At 41.6% G+C, this 22859-nt stretch overlaps 1 long non-coding RNA gene across 2 annotated transcripts in view; it reads right to left on the reverse strand.

The window, feature by feature from the left end:
• Positions 1-665: 665 nt before the first annotated feature.
• LOC133234107 (uncharacterized) overlaps positions 666-22859 on the reverse strand; it is a 37846-nt gene continuing 15652 nt past the window's right edge. Inside the window, exons 2-3 of one of the 2 annotated variants that reach the window (XR_009732014.1) lie at positions 1613-1758; positions 666-1195 (exon numbers count right to left, since the gene is read on the reverse strand). This is a non-coding gene — a long non-coding RNA (uncharacterized LOC133234107). Of the gene's footprint in view, positions 1196-1612; positions 1763-22859 lie in introns of both variants that reach the window. The other variant, XR_009732013.1, reaches the window with a different exon arrangement.

Here is a 22859-nt window from a genome sequence, read left to right on the forward strand (position 1 = left end):
GGTTCAGAGGATTACCTGAGCTATCTCATGCATGTCTTAGTATCACTTAGTAAAAGTGCTCAAGAAATGTTCGTTATTCCTATATCTTATTAGGAAAACCAGTGTCTCTTCCATCACTACCACCATCACCCAACGTATAGCCAGTATATTCTTTAGTGACGATTTGTGTAACACTTCAGCCAGGCCCACCAAAGACAGAACAGTTGATATATTGTGAAATGTGAGCGAAAAAAAAAATGTGCAGCAGCTAAAATACAAGGAAATCAAAACTAGAAAGGAAATGTCTTTAAGTGCAGAGCTTTTGGTCCACAGAATAAATCCGCTCGTTCTTCCTTAGCCCTTGACTCCCAACACGGTCTTGTTGGCTCAGAACCCTCTCGGGTAAGTTCTTGATTATGAAATGCCCTCTCTCTGGTGGCCTGCCAAAGCCTGCTCCGCAGACTCCCGGGCTAACCTGGTACTGCTGCTGGTGAGAAGCCTTGTAACCCCGAGGGCCTGACTAATGCGTGTGTATTTTCCTTTCTCAGACAATTCTGCAGGCAGGCAGGAGGAGAGCCGTTCAGCAATCCACGTGGTAATTTCTTTTTTCTATTTCTTTGGGCAGTTCTTCCAGGATGACATAATGATATGTGCTAACAATGAAAAATAAAGGCACCGTAGCTGTATCTCTTTATACTTGGGTTTACTTTGGAAATCAACAAACAAAAAAGAAATTCTCTCCTGTGCTTTCTTGATGAATAATCCATGGCTCCCACAATGCCCTCCCACCAGTGGGAATGGAAACATCTGAGGGCTTCTACAAGCTGATTTGCCTTCATGATATCAGATAACTAGTTTTCCTGTTTTAACTGCATGAGCAGGGTTTAGGTGTCACGAGGTCAGAGCGCATGGAATTTTTTTTTAAACTTAGGGTAAACAATGAAACCCAATAACTTATTCAGGGCATATGGCTCAAGAACAAGCAGTCACTAATATGAGTCATATCGCATTAATAAAGCATGACACTAAGGGCATATTTGGATCAAAATATTTCAGAGTAACTGTAAAACTGAAATATGACAACAGAGCTCAGACTCCTACTTAGGAATTACAAAGAGGTAGGTTTGAAAAGTTGAACCGTAGGACATGTGGGTCTGCTGGAGTCTTCCACAGGGATGCTGACAGCCAAGCATTAAGTCTGTTTAGCCCATCAGTCCTGTGGGAAGAACAGGAAGAGGGCAGAAGATCAGAACGAGCAGTCTTTCTCAATCGGCCCTCCCACACCCACTCAAGTGTCTTGCAGCGCCTGGTAGAGCTTAATAGAGTCATGAGGAAAAGGAAGAACAAAGGAAAGAAGGAAAGAATTGGCCACAAGGAAAGGTCTCCCACTCTGAATTTGCTTTGGCTGTTCTGAGGTGCAGGGAAATCTTTCTAGATTTTCTAGAACCTTCTGTGCTTTAAGGTCTGGCCTGGTGAGTTTGGGAAATGATTAACAGCATGGTATCAAGAATCAGACCATAGAAAGCAACTTGAAGTTCTGACTCCACCCCGCACTAGTCCCATGACACTGAGCAGTTCCTCTCTAAGCCTGGGCTTTCTTGGTTGTGAAACAGAAATAATAATAGCAACGTACCTCCTCCAGCTGCTGTAAGGATCACAGAAAATCACAGTGGGTGGCCAGGTCTCTGATGCATAGTGAGTGCTCAATCTAGGTCGTTACCACACTATTGTTGTCATCATTGCTATTTTGAGTCAACTACCCCAGTTATGGACACCTTTCTATCTGGAACAGGAAACAGGCAGGAAAGAAGTTAGTAGTAGCAGGGTTCAGGCGTGGACTCACAAGCTGAGCATTTCAGCATCCTTAGATGCCACCAGCTCTGCTGCTCCATTATTTAATTCAGTTCAGCAAGTGTGTTTTGAGTTCCTTCTCTATAGAAGATACAGGAAAAAGTTCTAGGAGTGTTCTGGGATCCAGGGGACATAGTAATGTTCCTGCCTCACAAAGGGGTATTTAACAAATGTGCCTGTCCAGTTAGTGATGAAATTGGACATAGTCTTTCAAAATATCAGATTAGCCTCTTTGAATCTGAATTAACACACACATAATCCTGACCCCTATTCTCCTTCTCCCCCAAATATAGGTAGATAGATAGATATAGATATAGTATTAGTATGAAAAGTGAAAGTGTTAGTCGCTCAGTCTTGTCTGACTCTTTGCGACCCCATGGACTGAACACCCTCCCCTGCCCCCGCCCAGGCTCCTCTGTCCATGGAATTCTCCAGGCAAGAATACTGCGGTGGGTTGCTGTTCCCTTCTCCAGGGGATCTTCCCAATCCAGAGATCAAACCTGGATCTCCTGCATTGCAGGCAGATTCTTTACCATTTGAGTCACCAGGGAAGCCCATTAGTATAGTATTAGAATCATAAGTACAGTAGAGTATTATAGCTAGTATTAGTATAGTATAAAACAATTTCAGTTTTATTTATTTAAAATTTCAGTTTAAAATCCCTTGTAAGTTAAAATTTAAATATCAACTAACTGCATTAAATATGTCTAAGCGAAAGAGGTTTTTTTCCTAAATATCCTTTGAGGAAAACATGGTTCCAAATGTTTAAACACTGTATCAACCTAAAACATGGTTGATCCCATTTAGGACCATGGTTGATCCTGGTCCCATTCTGCTTGTCTCTGTACCCAAAGTATTTGTCAGCTTCAGTGAGAACATGGATGAGTCATGCCTCTTTAATGATTTGGCATATAACTTCTGCATCAATGTTTAATATTTTTGGTATAAAAGCATATTAAGGTCAGAAACTGAATGGTGGTCTAGGACCCTACATTGACTCTCCAAACCAAATTTCAGAATATAGTCTTACATCAGCAGACTAGAACCTATATCTTAGATATCTCTCCTAACCACTTGCCTTCATTAGGCCAAACAAAAACAAAATCAGGGCATCGACTAAGGTAGATAAGCAGGTCGGTAAACCGAGATGTTGAGCTCATTCGTGAAGAGTATGTGGAAGAGGATGGGGGCTCAGATGGCCTTCCTGATGTCCAGCAAGTCACAGCTCCACGTGGCAGAACTGTGCTGGGCTCCCAGGAGGCCCAGTCTAGCAAGGTGTCTTTTTCCTTGCAGCTGAATGGCCCTTGTCTCCTGTCAGTCGTGGAGACATGGATGGACGGATGGAGGTGCACAGGGCCTTTAGTCTTCAGGTGCAGTCAGGGCAATTATTTTCTGCACCAGTAGGAGGATGGGCAGGGGGATCTTGACTCTGACCTTTATTTTTTAAACTTTATCTTTAATTGGAGGATGATTACAATACTGCCATGGCTTCTGCCCCATGTCAACATGAACCAGCCATAGGTGTGCACATGTTCCCGCCCCTCTGGAGCCTCCCTCCCACCTCCCTCCCCACCCCATGCCTCTAGGTTGTCACGGAGCATGGGCTTTGGGCTCCCAGCAAACTCCCACTGGCTCTCTATTTTACATATGGTCATGCATACATTTCAGTGCTGCTCTCGCAAATCATCCCACCCTCCCCCTCCCCCACTGTGTCCAAAAATCTGTCCTTTATGTCTGCATCTCCATTGCTGCCTTGCAAGTTGGATCATCAGTGCCATCTTTCTAGATGTGTTTCATAGATATGTGTTAATATACAATATTGGTCTTTCTCTTTCTGACTTAACATCACCCTGTATGATAGGCTCTAGGCTCATCCGCCTCATTAGAGATGACTCAAATGTGCTCCTGACTCTGATCGTTAATTTCCACTCATCAACAGACTGATACTCCCCCTGCGTAGGAAAGCAAAAACATCAATTTTTATGACAGTAGTGGCTTTTACCAGCAAAAAAAAAAAAAAGTTTGCAAGTTAGAATGAAAAGTACTACATACCTGGAAAGGTGTTTTCTGTGGTATCTCTCAGCTGTATGTGCCTGATGCTGAAAGGAGTGCTCTTAAAGAAAAAAAAAAAAAAAATCTCTCTGCCCCAGGTGAGCCTCTGTTAGTTTCCAGAGAGAGAAAAGGCCATTACACCCAGCTGGTCTGCCAGGCTCCCCATATCCCATATTGTGGTCCCTTTCTAGGGAGGGGGATGCATGGATATAAATGTTTGGTATATTCTTGAATCTCTAATGTCCTCTTTTCTGAAGTTCCAAAGCTACTTCAAAGACTTTATTGTAATTATTTGAACTCAAACTAATCTTGATGAGATTTAGGGGAAAGAACACTTTCTTTTCCCCAAATAGCTTCCCAGGTACTGTTTTTAGTTTTGTTTCCAAAGCAGTAGCTGGCCCCCCTCCCCCAAGCCCTGGTGTCCTTCACCAGTGAACTCTTCCCTAGAACCCTGCCCTGCAGCAACCCAGCCCTCCTGCCCACCCGGACTTCCCTCAGCTTGTCTGCCACGAGCTCCGTCTGTTTTACAGATGACCTTTTCTCTTCCTAACTCCATCTTCTTCAGGCTCGCTCCTGCGCATCCCTTGAGCATCAGTTTGAACACAGCTCCCCAGAGCAAGTCTTCACGTCTCGGACAGTGGCTCTTTACCCATGCTCCCGATTCCTGGACGATGACCTCTCAGGCACTTCATGCAATTGCTTCTTGAGTGCAGTTTTCCTGCTCTGAGTTCAGACACTATTTCTGTTTTACTATTGTATCCCAGAACCCAGGACCATGAGTACATGTGGTAGGTGCTCAATAATCTTTGATGGAAATAAAAGAGAGAGACGATAGGAAAAGAGAGAGAGAGACAAAGAGAGGGAAGGAAGGAAGGAGGGAGGGAAGAATGTGAGAGAAGGGGCAAAACAGCACCACTGCAGGGGCATTCCTGGTTTGTCATATCTCCTGCTAACAGCCTCTCCCCTTCTCTTTTTCCTCTTCCTCCTCTGTCATATTCTCATCATGGAAACACCATTAAGTAAAGCAAAAGTAAAATCATCCTTGCCTCAGTATGTACTCCAATTTGATGTGGGGTTTTTTTTGGTCCTTCTGGGTCCTGCCTCCATGATCTAAATATACAATTTCAAAGCCAATTTATTCAACAAGCACAAAGCATCTTGTCTCTCTCATATACACCTCAGTAAATAAATGACAAAATATATTTTGTTAAGATACAGTTTTTTCACTTAAGGTTTGAAAGTCTTACACAAGTTTTCTTGTCATCAGATAAGTCCAATTTGATAGTGGCATTACAAAACTAAGACACTAGAAATAATATTATTTGGGGGTGCAGGTGAAGATGAGGTGTATCCTGGCAAAAATCTAGAGAAAAATGTGGAGTTTGAATAGTTAGATATTGTATTATCATTTGATTTCACGAGTGACTAATACTTGAAATCTCCATTTATTTAAAGAAATAGATGCCTAATGTTTTAAATAAAAAGAAGGCTTGACCGCCCCCCCCCCACCCCGCCATGGGATGTAGAAATTAGAACAAAGATGTGTCGAAGCCCCTTTAGATCATTCTTTATAGGATAAAAAAAAAATCCCAGGGTGTATAATGCTATAAAAGAGAATATTGCACTGTATGTGGATATGAACTAGATAAAAATTTTTCAAAGCAACTTTTTGTTGTCTTCCATGAATTTCCCTTTTTTTGTGTGCAGAGAAGATAGATATGAAAGAGCACGGTACCACAGCATTATGGAGGAGAGTCATACATGTTCATCTGCGTCATTGTCTCTATTTCTTACTTTCTCACCTGCAAGTATGTAGTTCAGGGATGGCCGTGCTCCAGAGCAGGGCAAGAAATTGAGTGCAGGGTAGATTCACCCATGACGAGAGATTTTGAAAGTTACAATTACAGAGTCAGGGCTAGAAAATAAGAGAGATTTACTTAGGCATTAAAGATAGGTACTGGGCAGTAAAACTGATAGATCCTTATTACATTGTCCCATAAGAGACTGGGCCACTCGGAGAAGTTAATGCTAAGGAAATTTAAAGCAAGTTAGAGGAAATACTTCTTCACCTAGTAGAATTCATTCTGAGGAATTTGCTGCCAGCGGCAGTCATAAAATCAATCACTGGGTTGCATTTTTCCAAAGGGTAGAATAATATATGACCCACTCTTCTGACTAGTTGGGGAAGATAAAAGCAATCAATTCGCCTGCTTCTGGAAGATCACAGTTGATTACAAGTGGGGTCAACAAAAAGATGTCCCCCACACTTGATCAGGATAATTAAAAACTGTTTGCCCATGCTCACATGTCCTAGAAGAAATGTCGAAATAGGATGCAAAGCTCAAATGACCTGATCTAATATGACAAATGTTTGTTGACAGGGACCAAAAATTAAACAATGAAAAAGAAAAAAACTATTCCAGGAAATAATTATAGATATTCCTGAAATATTTTTCATAAAAACATTTTTGTGATACTATAAATACGACATGATGCTTTTGTTTTTGTTTTTGAATCTGATTTGCTTGACTAGTACTCTCAGAGTAAATCTGCTAAGTTTGAAAACAGTTAGCAAGCATGACTTTCTTTTTCCCGATAGAGCATAGAGTTTAGTCAGAAGTTATACATACACTAGAAATGTTAGCATTGCCTATGTTAATTCTGAGGTTGTCCTGTAGCAGATCAGTAACAAACCCCTGGATAAAGGCATCTCAGTTTAAAATTAGCTTCTTTTTTTATGGAATCAGCTCCACTTTTTTAACTTTTTTTTCTTGAAATTGTAATGTATTTTCTAGAATTTCACATTTTGCTACAACCCATGTATCAAAAGTCGTATTCACCCTAACATACGAACTTCTGAACAAGACACCCAAAAAACCATTGTTGGAAGTATGGCTGGAGCCTGCATTTTCATTTGGGGACAAAAGAGTGTAATACAATCTACAAAAAAAAAAAAAAGAGAGAGAGAGAGAGAGAGTGAAATTGTGATAAAAATTGCAAAGTAAAATAAAATCCTGAATAAGTCATACTAAAAGCAGATCTTGAATTTCAACAAAATGTAGCCGTGCTGAAAAGGCAAAGAAAAGTCATTGTTGTCACCTCCTGGAAACCAGGAAATGTTACTGACTTTAACGGACAGTGACCTGTCTAGTTTCATTACTCATGTTAAAAAAAAAAAAAAAGAAGTAAAGATAAAAGGTGTCTGGAAGTTCTTTCATGATAAACCTCCGTAACTTGCAATGGTAGTTATACGTTGAGCTTAAGAACATCATTATTTTCATAACCATGTCTTATTAAAACATTATCCTGCCCCAAAGTTTCAACAATGAAAGAGTAAATGCCATATATGAATTTCAGGAGAGTTTTCTATAGTTGCCATGGCACTGTCGGAAGCTCTAGAGGAATTCCTGAATCGGCTCACGGGACAGCTTCCTGCTACAAGCACTCCTTGTGGAGGGGACATTCCCTAGAGCCAGCCTCGCTCAGTTTCAGTCCCAAGGAAGCCATCCGCTGAGTGCCTTGGGCAGCTCATATCCCTCCCCTTGTCTCAATATCCTTCTCTGTAACACGGGTACAACAGTAGTGCCTATGCCACAGGATTGTTTAAATCGATGCAAAGTAACTAAAACTGTGCCTGGTATATCAGAGTGCCCAGTCATTGTAATTTTCTTTCAATCCCTTGAAAATCTGGGCTTTAAAGGGAATCATCTTTCCCGTTTCCCCTTTGGCTCAGCTGAGAAAAGAATCCGCCTGCCATGTGGGAGACCAGGGTTTGATCCCTGGGTTGGGAAGATCCCCTGGAGAAGGGAAAGGCTGCCCACTCCAGTATTCTGGCCTGGAGAATTCCATGGACTATGGTCCATGGGGTCGCAAAGAGTCGGACATGACTGAGCGACTTTGACTTCACTAATCTTTCCCCTGGGAGAGAATGGGACATCAGAGGTCATTTCTTCCTTTGTGGAGTTAGGTGTAGGAATGGGAGAAATTTCCAAGGTTACACTCTCTCCTCATTCTGGTCCCTACCCTTTTTTCTGCCTTCTCTCCTGCCAGTGTGAAAAGTGAAAGTATCAATCACTCAGTCATGTCTGACTCTTTGTGACACCATGGACCGTAGCTTGCCAAGCTCCTCTGTCTATGGAATTCTCCAGGCAAGAATACTGGAATGGGTTGCCATCCCCTTCTCCGGAGGATCTTCCTGACACTGGGATTGAACCTGGGTCTCCTGCATTGCAGGCAGATGCTTTACCCTCTGAGCCACCATGGAAGCCGGCTTGCTCCTTAAATTCTGAGCTCCTTAATCCTGCTAAATTTGCTCACTCCTCACAGTCCTTGCATCTCCTCTGAGCCCAGAATAGTTGCCTCTTTTCTCCCCCACCAAATCCTGATGTGGCTGATTCACACTCATCCTCCAGCCCTCTCCTTGGATGTCATCATCCTGGAGAATCGCCCCCATGCCAAGTCTATGCTCGGTGCTCCCGTCCACATGCTCATAGCCCCCCTCTTTTAGTCACCACTTCTTATTTTCTGCTGACTCTCTGCCTCCACCATTACACTAGAAACTCACCTTGGCAGATAGTTGGATCCGCCATGGAGCAGTGCTCCTCGTCGCTGAGCTCCAGTTCTGACACACTGAGGCCACAGAAAGCATCAAGACCAACAGGAAAGCCTGCCCCTTTTCAGGAACATGCTTCCTATTTCCCTTTGCATTTACTCTACAAAATCACTCACTGATGAGGCTCTGCTCAAAAGAAATGGATGTTTTGGCTATCATATTCAAAGCCAGTGTTACAGAAGAACCATGCTGGGGCTTCATGGAAATAATTGGCCTACCTTTTATAAAACAAACACTGGGAAAATCTATAATGCAGCCTGAATTGGGAAAAGTTCACAACAAAGTAACAGGGGAGAAATAACTTTCTTTGAGGTTTGTTTAGTCTGAAAAACAGGACTCCAATGGGTGGTAGTGTTGTTTACGTTAGTCTAAACTGTTTAATCATATTGCAGAATTTATACTTATCTCCTAGAATATGCAGGATAGTATTAACCTTATAATCTATTGAGTACAAATAACAAACACTTGGCTTTATAGTGGATGATCAGAAATGCAAAAAAGATAGATCAAGCAATTAGATGCAAGCATGGTGAGGTAAAAGACTGATTCAGGCAATTTGCTCTCACGTTTTACCCATACCTAAAAGATGTAGTTAATAGAGACATAAGCGTGGAGCAATCCACATGAATGATTCAAATCTTTATTTCTCTTTGTGAATGAAGGTTAAGTAAGTGCTTAGAGATATATGATGAGAACAATACCTAGACTATTGAAGCATGAATTTACATACAGAGCCTTTGCTAAGCACTGTCCATGTATTATTCTATCACAAGAATCCTATGAGGTATGCAATGGTTAAAACAATACAGTTGAATAATTTGAGGCTAAATGATAAAGAAACTTGCCCAAAGTCATACAACTAACAATCAGCGGTCAGTCTTAAAACCCTTGTTCATTTGACTCCTGAGTTTTTTCTTGAACCTTCCAGTGAACACTACAGCCTTCACCCAAATTCAGATGCAAGATGTAGTGAGAAAAACCTGAGGTCTGGACTCCAAAAACTCACAGTAGTCATCAGTTTGAGCAGATCACTGAGTCTCTGTTTCATTAGTTTTGACAGGAGAGAAGTAATACTCTTATCTGTCCTTCCTGCCTTCCAGAGCTCTCATGATGATCAAGTGAGATGGTTTATGTGCAAGAACTTGGGAAGCGGGGGTGTGCTATACAAGCATCAGTTGATAGTTTATTTACAAGCATAGCCTGTTGATGGATTTGTATTGATTTAGTTGGTATTTAGGGAATATTTTATGTATGAGGGTTGCAAATGAGTTCCACCAAAACCAGATATGACAAGCAGATGAAAAGGATGGTCTTAGCCCACAGAGATAAGTGGACATGATTTGTAGAAGGAACTGGTTGTCCCATGACTGCACTCCAGGCTTGAGGCACCAGTAATTGGCATTTTTTGAAAGTTAGAACATCAAAGATAAGGTTCCTCTTCTGAAGGCAGTTGTACTTGGGATCAGAGCTGCTTACAAATTAAGCAAAGGTAAATCCAATTGAATAACAGGGATCCTGGGGATTGAAACGTGATCTTATCTAAAGAATAGACCAGAATCTCCATGTTTATTTACCTGGAGAAGACTGACCATTTACAAACTTTAAAAATTTTGTTTTATAGCTTATAGACCCCCCCAATATATTTTTCTATTAAAAAATTGTGAAAATTATTATCAACTTCTATTACATGTGTAAAGCTCTGGGAAACTGTAGTGTTAAAGAGAAGAAGGTAACTTGAGATCTGACTTCATCTGTCAGATTTTTCCACCTGTCCTTAGCATCCTAGCTCTCTTTGCTTTCAACATAAAATAACACCCATGGTGGTAATCATCTATTTTTCTCTCCTACATTTGTTGAGTACTTGAGAATATAGTTGAGAACTGCAATAGATATCTGTAATTTTTCTCTGCCCAGCATCCATTCTTTCTTTATGTAATAGAAGGTGGATTTTCTGTTAAGATACCACCTCTTTTCTGTATCTCAGTGCTTAAGGTTTAAATAGAGCTGACTCCACCCACTGGGTCCAGCAGTTGAATGATAACTGAGACCTGATCAATCAAAACGATGGTGACTTTTCCAAAGCTGGGCATGAGACCCAATCAAACCTATGGTTATTAACCCTGAAATGTTTGATGCAACAACTACCAAGAAAAAAAAAAAAGCTAAATTACAAAGCTATAATCTTTGAGGTACTAGTGGCCATCTTTGCTGCCACTTGAAAAGAACCTACTTGAGAATGACATCAATACAAAGCAGAACCAAAAGATAAAAAAATAATTTCCTAGGGGTATTATTTGCACACTTAGCTTTTCCCTCTTCTTTTCCATTACCAAAGGTAATATATTCTTTTTTTGATCAAGCCAGTTTCTACCCTGGTTCTATTAGCTGCAACTGGAAGCAAGCATTATTATTTCTATTAGTTGCAACCATTAGCCCAAGGTTCTATTAATTGCGACCATTAGCCCAAGGAGATGTATCAGTTGTACAAAGTTTCTACGTATGACATATACTGTCTATCAGTACTCTGATAGCTTCTAAGGAATATAAAGTAGATATAGAAAGAGAAATTGTAGAGCTGAGTTTACTCCGTTTGTTTCATATTCCTCTTTGCTCTTGATTATCACAGAATATTGAGTAATAAGTAACAGCAAACATGCGTATAGTATATGGAATTTGAGAGGCATACTTTTAATCCCATGTCTTAGTTATATTATTATTCCCAACTAAGGAAAACATAAAGAGCAAAAAAAAAATTTTTTGTATTTCAGAAGAGTATTGGAGACATAAGTTGAGCCTCCACATGTCAAAGTGTGTTATATTTTTCTCAACATAAGAATCTAGCAAAAGCATCCAAGGTTAAGAGTCAAATTATGCTCCTCCCCCTACCACGGAAAAGCTGCTGAAGCTTGAAGAAAGTAACCTAACTATTTATTTTACACCACAATGCTAGGAAAAAGAATGGAAGCAAACCAGCTTGTGCTTCAGTACCAGTTTTGAAAATCACAGCTTTGAATTTTAGTCCCAGGGTCACCACTAACTGGCTGTGTGAGCTTGTACGCATATTCTCATCGCCTTGGGTACCTGTAAAATTAAGTCAGTGACATGCAACCTCCTCATTTCTCATACATTATGTGTAAAGCACTTGAGAAAAGATACCTGAAAATGACTTCAGAAGTTTCTGTCTAAGTACATACAGAATATTGTTACTACTTGAGTGTAAAAAAAAAAAAAAGTAGCTTTTGCTTAAGTAAGAAAAAGAAAACTCTCTACTAGTGAGATATGGCCTGGAACTCCTCTAAGCCACAAGAAGAAAATAAACTTTGCCTGGCATATGATTGAAAAGGATAATTTAAAGATCACAGCAAGGTCATCATTCTTCATTCACACCTGATGATTTACTCTGCATATGCTATGTGCTGTCACTTCAGTCATGTCCAAATCTTTGCTACCCCATGAACTGTCATCCACCAGGCTCCTCTGTCCATGGAATTCCCCTCCTCCAGGGGATCTTCCTGACCCAGGGATCAAACCCGCGTCTCCTACGTTGGCAGGCAGGTTCTTTACCACTACTGCCACCTATCCATGTGCCATCATTTCCCAGAGAGGAAGGAGTTAACTGCTGCAAAAATATCCGCAGAAATAATAGCTGGTACCAAAAGACCTGAGTTCTAGTACTGACTCTGTCACTGGCTTATTTTGTGGCCTAGCACACAGCCCCTTCTAGCCCTTGGTTTTCCTGAAGGGATTAAATTTGTAATGTGGGAGACAACACGGGCACTCACCAGTATCTGGCTTTCCGCTGCTTTCCAACCACACAAAAGACTGTACTTTCTAGACTCCTGGCAGTTATGCTTAGCCAGATGACTAGTTCTGGCCAACAGGGTATGAGAAGAAAGACCAATGCTGCTTCTGGTCATGAAGCCTTTGAGTACTTTCTTCCCCTGCTGCAGCCACAGAGGATGCCATTAATTCAAGTGAAAGCATTAGTTGCTCAGTGGTGTCCAATTCTTTACGATCCCATGGACCATAACCCACCAGACTCCTGTCTGTGGAATTCTCCAGGCAAGAACACTGGAGTGGGTAGCCATTCCCCTCTCCAGGGATTAATTCAGGGTGGTCCAGTAATAGATAGTAGGGCCGCCCCCATCTTGGGCTCTGTGCAGGTACATGGAACAGAATCCCCTTGCCAACCTGCCACTGATATGTAGAAAAGAAAAAAAAAAACCTTCATTCTGTTAAATCACTAATACTTTACTGCTAATTTGTTACAGCAGCATAATCTAGTTTATCCTTACAAATAAAATAATTTCCATGTTTTCTCTAAACTCTTACTGATACAATTGCCATGCAATATGTTTTCTATGCTGAGATAATGGATTTAGAGCAAAAAGAAGCAATGAATCCCACAGATCTACTAGGATATTTTTCTTTATAAGTTGCAAGGAGAGATAGAGATATAAAGATAAGGAAAAGCTCCATGGAGTTTCTCTGCCCCTAGGAGGGGGCATTCTACAGAATTTTCTCGATTATGCTTTCCAATTCCTCCCACCAGGACTTTTAAAAAGTTAAAAGGTGTGTTTTATCTTACTAAATATCAAAAACAAATGGGAGTCAAACTTGGAAGACACGTTAATACAAAAGCGAACAGAACAAAAAAACAAACAAAAAATAGTGAACAGAACAGAAATGTAGGTTTAATATCATTAGATGTTACATTTAATTTGTTTGTCATATTTATTTGCAGATGGGTCCCAATATTCTAGTGGGATCTACCTATGAACTCACTTGCTGGGCAAACTCCAGAGTGCCTCTACAATGAAATCACACAACATGAGTAAGAAGAAAAGCAAGGGAAGAACCAGCATAGCTCCAGGCCCATTCTGGGTTTTCTTCTCTCCTCCCGGAGTAGGAGGAGAGAGAAGGAGAGGAGAGAGGGGGGAAATTGAGGCAGATTATAGGGACGGGTGAGACCAGAAGAAGGATCCTCCCGGAGTAGGAGGAGAGAGAAGGAGAGGAGAGAAGGGGGAAATTGAGGCAGATTATAGGGACGGGTGAGACCAGAAGAAGGATCCTCCCGGAGTAGGAGGAGAGAGAAGGAGAGGAGAGAGGGGGGAAATTGAGGCAGATTATAGGGACGGGTGAGACCAGAAGAAGAAAGTGGCCAAGTGACAAAACTTAACAAGATAAAGAGAAAAGGAGAAGAGAATACGCACGCAAACGCAGACAATATCAAGCATGGCCAAGACAAGGTGACACAGCCAGCGGTGAGTGAACCACTTCTTCACTTGTCTCTCAGTAAACAGCCTTGAAATCTTCTGGCTGAACTATTTCTGCAATGGCCCAGGTAGCTCAAACCTCAGAGTTAGCCCTTAGAGATATGCAAGACCAACCATCAAGGTCACACTGATGGTGCAGGAGGAGCCTCCAAATGCATCTGGTCTCTTCAAGAAGCCAGTCAAAAGCTAGAACCTAAGAAGAAAGAACACCTAAGCAGAAAGCCATATGGAGCAGAAAGAACAGTAGCATGAGTGTTCAGCATCTTCCACAGTGTCCATCCTCAAAGACTGTAGACGTGTCCATGCTCCCTTTATCTCATCTTACCAGGCTCCTCCTAGAACAGCAGATGAATCCAACCATGTCCCAATTATACTCCGTGACTCCGTATTTTCAGATGATCTCAACATGTCACACATGGTAAAGAACCTCATAGGGAGGTTCATGTGTGCAGTCAAGTGGCTAACCGCGTAGGAGACACGACAATTCGTCATAAGGAAAGGAAATAACAATTTTTAAAGGATTTACTACATTCCAGGAACTGGACTAAACCTTTCACCAGTTTTATCTGTTTTAAAATCATGCATCATACTCTTTGCTTGCTTAATGTGTGGATGAGATTTCAAAGGATTAAATGAGTTCCTTAAGTTCTCACAACTGGTAAATGGAATAGGTGGGGTTCTGAGGCAGATGATCTGACCCAAAAGGCAGCTGCTCAGGGCACACATCACACCCCAGAAAGGATGAGAGGCCACGTTCCCCCTCACTGACCACACTCACTGTTGAACGTCTCACACTATTTATATCCCTCGATTCAGTGATGGTCTCATTCTCACCTACGAATACCTTGAGTTTGTCAGTGTAGAGAGAAATTTTGTCCTTCTCCTAATCCTTCACTTTTCTTGGTGACTTGTGTCTCCCCAACCCCAAACCTAGTTTTCAACTGCTTTAAACAGAGAGAGCTTCCATAACTACTTCTTTTTAGAAGCTTGGCAGATGCTCCAGTGGGCTCACAATATTCCACAGTGGAAGAGTTGTTCATTGACAAACAGCCATGAATATTTGTTGAATGACTGAACTTTTAATAACTGAAGAGACCCTTTCCTAGAAACACTCTGAAGCTAGTTAAAAGGTTGTTAAATAATAGGGACTGCTAGGGAAGGATCTAAATTCAACTTTTCATTTATTCATTTTAATTCATGCACTCCACAAATATTTTTTAGCCTCCTAGACAGCACCAGACACTGTGCAAGTTACTTCTGAGTGATGTACAAGCTATCTATTGTTGTACAAAATTAGCCCCAAACTTGGCAAGCTGCACAAACACTTGTGATCTCACACAGTTTCTGAGACTCAGGAATCTGAGAACAGCTTAGTGAAGTGGTTTTGCTTCTGGATCTCTTGTGAGGATGCAGTCTAGCTATTGGCTGGAGCTCAGGTCATCTTAAGACTGACTGGAGCTGCAGACTCTGGCTCCAAGTTCACTCTCCTACTTGTTGGCAGGCTCAGTGCTTCACTGGCTCTTGGCAGAGACTTCAGTTCCTGCTCCTGTGGACCTTTTTGTTAGGCTTCCCAGAGCCAGAGATCCAAAAGAGAGAGAGCCTGCACCCAAACCAGAAGCCACCATTACTTTTTATTACCTAATTTCCAAAGCAGTTCTTTGTCACTTCTGGGAAATAGGTTCCATCCTTCAAAGACAAGCATCAGAGAATTCATGTATACAATTTGAAAACCATGGAGGGGAGTTGATTAGAAAGGAAATTGCTAAAAAAAAATTTTTTTTCATAGCTTTTTCATTTTTTTTTACTAATTACAATTAACATGTGACATTTTGTAACTTAATTTGCTGCTAATAAACTAGATATAGCCATGTAATTTCTTTTAATTTTATTTTATTTTTAAACTTTACAATATTGTATTAGTTTTGCCAAATATCGAAATGAGTCCGCCACAGGTATACGTGTGTTCCCCCCATCCTGAACCCTCCTCCCTCCTCCCTCCCCATACCCTCCCTCTGGGTCGTCCCAGTGCACCAGCCCCAAGCATCCAGTATCGTGCATCGAACCTGGACTGGCGACTCGTTTCATACATGATATTATACATGTTTCAGTGCCATTCTCCCAAATCTTCCCACCCTCTCCCTCTCCCACAGAGTCCATAAGACTGTTCTATTCAACAGTGTCTCTTTTGCTGTCTCGTACACAGGGTTATTGTTACCATCTTTCTAAATTCCATATATATGCATTACTATACTGTATTGGTGTTTTTCTTTCTGGCTTACTTCACTCTGTATAATAGGCTCCAGTTTCATCCACCTCATTAGAACTGATTCAAATGTATTCTTTTTAATGGCTGAGTAATACTCCATTGTGTATATGTACCACAGCTTTCTTATCCATTCATCTGCTGATGGACATCTAGGTTGCTTCCATGTCCTGGCTATAATAAACAGTGCTGCAATGAACATTGGGGTACACATGTCTCTTTCCCTTCTGGTTTCCTCAGTGTGTATGCCCAGCAGCGGGATTGCTGGATCATAAAGCCATGTAGTTTCAACCTTTTCATAGCAGACCCATAAAGCATCAGTCCCTCAAGATATCTGTATCTTTAGATGAAGAATATCATTTTCCATTTACGTGTCAGGAGTTACACAGACCCAAAGTTCTAGTTCCTGGAGAAGGGCATGAGAACCCACTCCAGGATTCTTACCAGGAAAATCCCACGAACAGAGGAGCCTGGTGGGCCACAGTCTAAGGGGTCACAAAGTATCAAACATGTCTGGAGCTACTTAGCACACATGCATGCATCCAAAGTTCTAGTTAGACACCTTAATAGCTCAAAGTGAATGAGGAAAACAAGATGACATAGAAAAATCTATCAGAAAGATCATCAGGGAACCTAGAAGCTGCCATCTAAATGTATTTCCAAGTGCAATTCATTTAACTTTTCAATGGTCTGACTGTATTTTGACCCTCTGCACTCTTTCAAAGATTCAAATTTTCACCATTATCTTCCATGTCAAATAATGAATTCTGAAGCAGAATTTCCATCTGTCAGTTTACAGAATGCTGCATCTCATCTCATCTCTGCATTGAAATCAAGTTCCCCTCACCTTTCAACAGCCAAAGCACCACTTCATCGTCAGCAGTGGGGAAAGCCACAAATCAATTAAACTCACCGTGGATTTGAGAGTACCCATGAATTGCACTTACAGTGGTCGTACAAAAAAGATGGCAGCACAGGGTTCTCAACAAAAGCACACAAGTCAGGCAATGGCACATTTGGGGTCAGTGACACTTTCCCTCTTTGTCCTGTCTGTCACTTGAGCAGGGTTCTTCATTTTGTTTTCCTATGGCCCACTGCCACATCAGCATTTGCAATAGTCCACATCGCTTTATTTAAATCGAAGAAGCAAACCACACGCAGGTTTCTGAAGAGCCGCGTGTGGCTAAGAAAGCCTGGGGTTGGAAGGCAGCGCCCGTAATCCCCTCCCAGAGCTAAAGAGGAAGCTACTCCAGAGAGGGTTCCAAACACAACAAATACCCCTTCGAGCTCAATTTTGCATTTCGTTTTCTGCTTTAAAATCTCTATTGGCTGCACATCTGAGAAGGCTTAAGAACATAATTTATTCCATATAAAGTTCCCAGTAATTTATGCTCACCAAGTTGGCAGCATGGGAAGAAATTTTTCATTGGCTACCATGGAAGATTATTATAGACCTTCTCATGTAAGTAAAGATAGCACCGGCAGCCATACTTTATTATTTTTCTTCATTTATTTTTTTATTGAAGTTTAGTCGATTTACAATGCTGTGTTAATTTCTGCCAGACAGCAGAGTGACTCGGTTTTGCACATACATACATTCTTTTTTGTTATTTCCCATTATGATTTATCCCGGGATACTGAATACAGTTCCCGGGCTATACAGTGAGTTCTCAGTCGTTTCAGTTGTGTTGGACTCTTTGTGACCCTGTGGACTCTAGCCCACCAGAATCTTCCGCCCGTGGGATTCTCCAGGCAAGTACCAGAGTGGGTTGCCATACCCTCCTCCAGGGGATCTTCCTGATGCAGAGATCGAACCCAAGCCTCCTGTGCCTTTTGCACTGCAGGCCGATTCTTTACCACTGAGCCACCCGGGAAGCTTGTGCTATACAGTACGGCCATTCTGTATGTAATAATTTGCACCTTCTGACCTCAAACTCTCAGCTCTTCTCAGTCCCCTCTTAATAAATGTGCATTGATTTTTTAAAACACCATCCTTGTAGAGAAGGGGGACAAAAAGGAGCAAATGTAGACAAATATGGGAAACCTATTGAAAATGTGCTCATTTCCCCAGTACTCCCCATCCTGCCCCCATCTGGCAACTCCCCCGATCCTGCAGCACAGAATTAGTGCAGCTCACTTTTTCATCAAAATTCCACTGTAACTCAAAAAGCAATATGGCTGGAAGTCTCCTGATCCCTACATGGGAGTGTAGTTTTTATAGATATTAAACAAAAATCTCTAAATTAAATTTGCCTTTATATATCCTTTTAAAATATAGAAGCCCCTGGCCCCAGGCAGCTGCCTTGGCAATCACAAGTCTGCTCTCTATGTCTGTGAGACATAGGTTCATTTGAGGCAGCCACAATTTAAACAAAAGGAAATGTACTAGCATCTCCAGTTTTAAATTCAAATGATTTTTATCTTTTTAATCTATAAATTTATAATTTCCTTTCTTGTTATTTCTTAGGAATGCACACATCAAGAATAATAAATTGATATGTTAGTTGTAATAATTACTTAGATTCCTCTCTGTAGGCATACGGATATGAACACAGTTTTCTAAGATGGAAGAGGTAACTGTAACATATTGGTTTCCTATCAGAATCTTAAAAGTGAAGTCTCTACTTTCTATAATCTTCACAGAGCCACCAGAATGCCAAGGGCTGGCAACTGACCTAAAATTGGATTCCCCATCCTTTGCATTTGTATCATATAATCCCATCTGAATCTCTTATCATGGGTTTTCTGGAATCATATTTTGATACTGCTAATAGGAAAGTTTGACACTCTCCTTGCCCTGAGAGGTCCACAGCCCTCAAAATTTTGCCTTTTTATGAGCAATGTAATCAAGATTGGATGATACTTGTATTGTACCTCAGCTGACTGGGTACCAAGACACAGTATCACTGAGATGATTATCAAGGATAGAACAGCCTCCTCAACTCAAAGCCAAAAAAAAAAAAAAAAAACCATAAACTTCCTTCCTGAAATATTCTACTGCCCCATTGAGCTAGGAACAACAATGAACATAGTGCTCAAAAATGCATTCCATTTCACCTACGAATTTCTTTGCAATTTGAATCCTAAAAAAAGAATTCACAAGACAGAAGATGGTGGGGAGGAATTTTTTTTTTTTTTTAAAGGAAGAGTGTATTTAGAAAAGAATGAGAAGATGTCTTGCCACTAAGCCAGTGGGAATTTGAAATTACTCCAAGCCAAGGAGCCAATAGACGGGCTAAAACATAAGGTAGAATTCAGAGGGAGCTGATCATGTTTTGATCTCATTTTATGCTTTTCTTCATGCTTGTTTCCAAGACCTAATTGGTGCCTATGTTGGAAAATGTTAACACAGAGCAGCAAAGCAAAAGAAGGGCATCAAAACATCTTAGATTAATCCTTCTTCCAACCTAGATTTTGCCCTCTTCCTGAGTAAATGGCCATAAGATATTGACTTTTAAAAACCCAGATGATTGCCATTCCTTGGGTCATCTAAAAGTTATACAGAAGCCTTGGGAAGAAGAAGGTATCTTAACCTTTCTTTAGTCCAGCTATGAAAGGATCTTGGCCAATATACAAGTCATACATGAAATGACAAAAACAACAACAGCAAAACGTATGCCAAAAGTGAGTTTTGGTTGTATGAAAGTTCACCACGACTCTGAACGGTAGGAAGACCAGCTCAGAGAGAACAGTTAAGTCAAAGCATCATGCTGAGAATAAGGAGAGCAACAAATTGGACAACGCTGATGTGAAGCCTCTAGTACAGTGGTTTTTCAATTTGTGGCTCTTGAGTGTCTTGTAAGTGAGCGTCCAAGGTCAAGGCAGGGGGTACAGTTTCATAACTATTGTGCTCAAATCTTTCACTTCAACAGGCTAGTTCTACCATGAATAAAAACAAGTTATTATCAGAACTAGTTGTTCCAGTGATTACTGTGTGCGATCACAATTAAAAACCCAAAATGATAAACCTAAAAAGATATTCAGAGTCTCCATCATGAACACAAACTAAAAGCCAACATCCTTACGCTTGCAGCGTTCATTCATTCAGAATGGACTGAGCTCTTTTTATGTGCCTGGAGCTGTGCCAGGAGCTGGGAAGTAAGTGAAACAGTTCAACTCCCAGCCTCCGAGGGGCTTCCAGCCCCAAGGGAGAGAGAGACACAGAGAACTAACCAAAACAGCGTGTTTCATCTGTTCTGAGAGAAGTGGAAGCTCTGAAGTGGAAGCCGACGGTACCCATACTTCTGGCACTCGCGCAAAGTTAGGAATTCATTCTGGAAGGATTTTTTTTTTTTGGGTCACTATCCGCCTTATACTAATGTCCTCTGATATTTCCACAACCCTGTCCATGTCTGTGTGCCCTTCTCTCTATCTTAAACCTTCAGGTAAATGCCCAAGGGACAAGGAGTTCCACTTATTCACTCCAGAAGGGAATCTAAATGTGGCTCATCAGTTAGACTAAAAAGAAAACCATCTCAAATCCACTCCTCCCCGCATGAAAATGACAGGGAGGCAGAAGACACACTCTACATAAGAACTACGGGAGAAACCTCCAGCTTCTTTATACAAGCCCCGATAATCAAGGAACAGTGAACCTGAGTGTCCCCCAGAGAAATAAGAACCCTGGTCTGACCTTCCCTACCTTTACTCTGTGCCTCTTTCCAGCTGAAGTTCCCATTTCTCTCTCCTTCCTCTCCTTGCTCTGCCCTACCTCCCATACTTGTTGAATACCAAATGAAATCACCTATCTTGGACATCTGTCCCAAGCAGTTCTCTTTCAAACTTCCAAAGCCCCTTGTTCACATTGTCAGAGAGTATTATGCCCTGTTTGCTTGCCTCGCTCGTGCTGCAAACTTAAAAACTCCTCCAGGCCAGGGCCCATGAGTTACTAATCTTTGTGTCCACAAGTGCCTCATACCATGCTGGGAACATCCTACCTGCTTAATAAGTGGGCGTTAAGTAAATGCAAAAGTGAGAAAGTCTCCATGGTGAGCAGGAAGATAATCACTCTTCCTCCTCCTGGATTCCTGTATTTTCCATGCTACACTCATAGCCCACCCATGCTTCCACCTCCTCCCAACACTGACGATCCACTTCTCAAGCCAGGAAGCTCTAAATGCAGGAAACTGTAAATCCAGAAAGCCTGCAGTGTCAACAGGTAGGCACAGCTGATCTTGACTTAACAATATTCCCCTAGGACTGGCTGACCCAAGCTGACCATCTCCTTCCAAATAAGTAACACATACGCGGGAGGTTCCTTCCTACAAGCTGAAGATGTGAATACTATCTGTCATTTTTCTGTTTTGAATTTTTTAAAAAATGACTACCTCGGTACACTGATTTTTTTCCTACATCGACATTAAAAATATTGGATGCTTAGACTCATGGGGATGTAACTTGTATGTGTATATGGAAAGAGAGAGAGAGAGATTAAGCTGAGTATTTTCTTAAATTCACTTCATCCTCATGAGAAAACTGAGAAACAAACAAACAGAAAAATCTGAAAAAGAAAAGCAGAAAAGGTGAAGTCAAATACTACCCACACCAATTTGGCAGGAAAGTTTATAGTTTTTGTTGTGGTTATGCTTAAGGTATAGTATGTTTTTCTAGATGAAAAAAATAATCAATTCTAAAGTCTGATTCCTCATGAAATCCACAAAAAGAGCGTGGAGATAGACTAAAAGGAAAAATGGGTGAGATGCTTTCCTTAGTAACTTGCAGTTGTTCAGTCACTAAATGGTGCGGACTCTGTGATCCCGTGGACTGCAGCGCTCCAGGCTTCCTTGTTCTTCACCGTCTCCCAGAGTTTGCCCAAACTCATGTTCATCGAGTCTTAGACAACTCTCTGCTCTACCTTGAGGACATTTTCCTGGGATCCCATGAGGAAATGGGACTTCTTAGCAAGAGGGAAGTTCTCGTGACTGTGTTCACATCACTGTCTTTCCCCATCAGAACAGGGAGCGTATCAGAATGTTTGAAAGCGTATCAGAATGTTTGAAATGAAACTATTTATTCCGATGTTGCAAATCCTACTCTTGGCCTCCATCAATCTGTGCTCCAGCTCCCAAGATGAATATGCCCAAGTATCTTAGGTGCTTTTTTTCCTTTTCCCCCTCCCATCTTTCCCTGACAAATCCAAGTGCTCTTTTAACAAGCTCTTTAAAAGGGATAAGGTCCCAAGCTTCTTTTGTGGGCACACGTAACACAGCAAGCACCCCCTGATTCACCTTTGAAATCAGAAAGCACAGAGGCATATTGTCTCCCGTCCCTGGAAGCAGCAGGCTGTGCCTTGAAGGGGAATCGCTGGCCCACTAGCTTGCTACCTGTCAGCTGAAGGGTCCACGGGCTAGAGCCTGCTAGAAAACCCTTTCCTGACCCCCTTGGCAAGGACAGATGACCGGGAAAGCACCACTTTTTCCCCGGGAGAAGCTCCATTTACCCTCCAAGTGAGCAGCTTTCTCTCCTAAATCCAGTGTGGAATGGAAGCTGACTTCCAACAAGTTGGCCCGGTTCCATCCAGGCCTGGTCTGTTGCTAGTGGGCTTAACGTAAGGTTCTTAACTTCCCTGAAGCTCAGTTTCTTTAGCAGCAAAGAGGAGACAATGGCAGTTCCTAAGTCCGTGGGGAGGTGGGGTGGGGCGGCTTGTGGGAATGTTAAGGTGCGGTGCTTAGCCGCCAGCAGGGCTCAGGGCTCGCTTCAGTCTTATTTCTTCTTCTTTTTTTTTAGGTCCATGCCTTTTCCTAAAGAATCTTTCTAGCTGTTGGCAATCAACTTTATTGCGCAAAGGTCAATATCCGGGGAAAATCACTCCTGAGCAGTCTAGAGA

Source organism: Bos javanicus, chromosome 21 (assembly GCF_032452875.1).
Source record: "Bos javanicus breed banteng chromosome 21, ARS-OSU_banteng_1.0, whole genome shotgun sequence".
Lineage (NCBI taxonomy): Eukaryota > Metazoa > Chordata > Mammalia > Artiodactyla > Bovidae > Bos > Bos javanicus.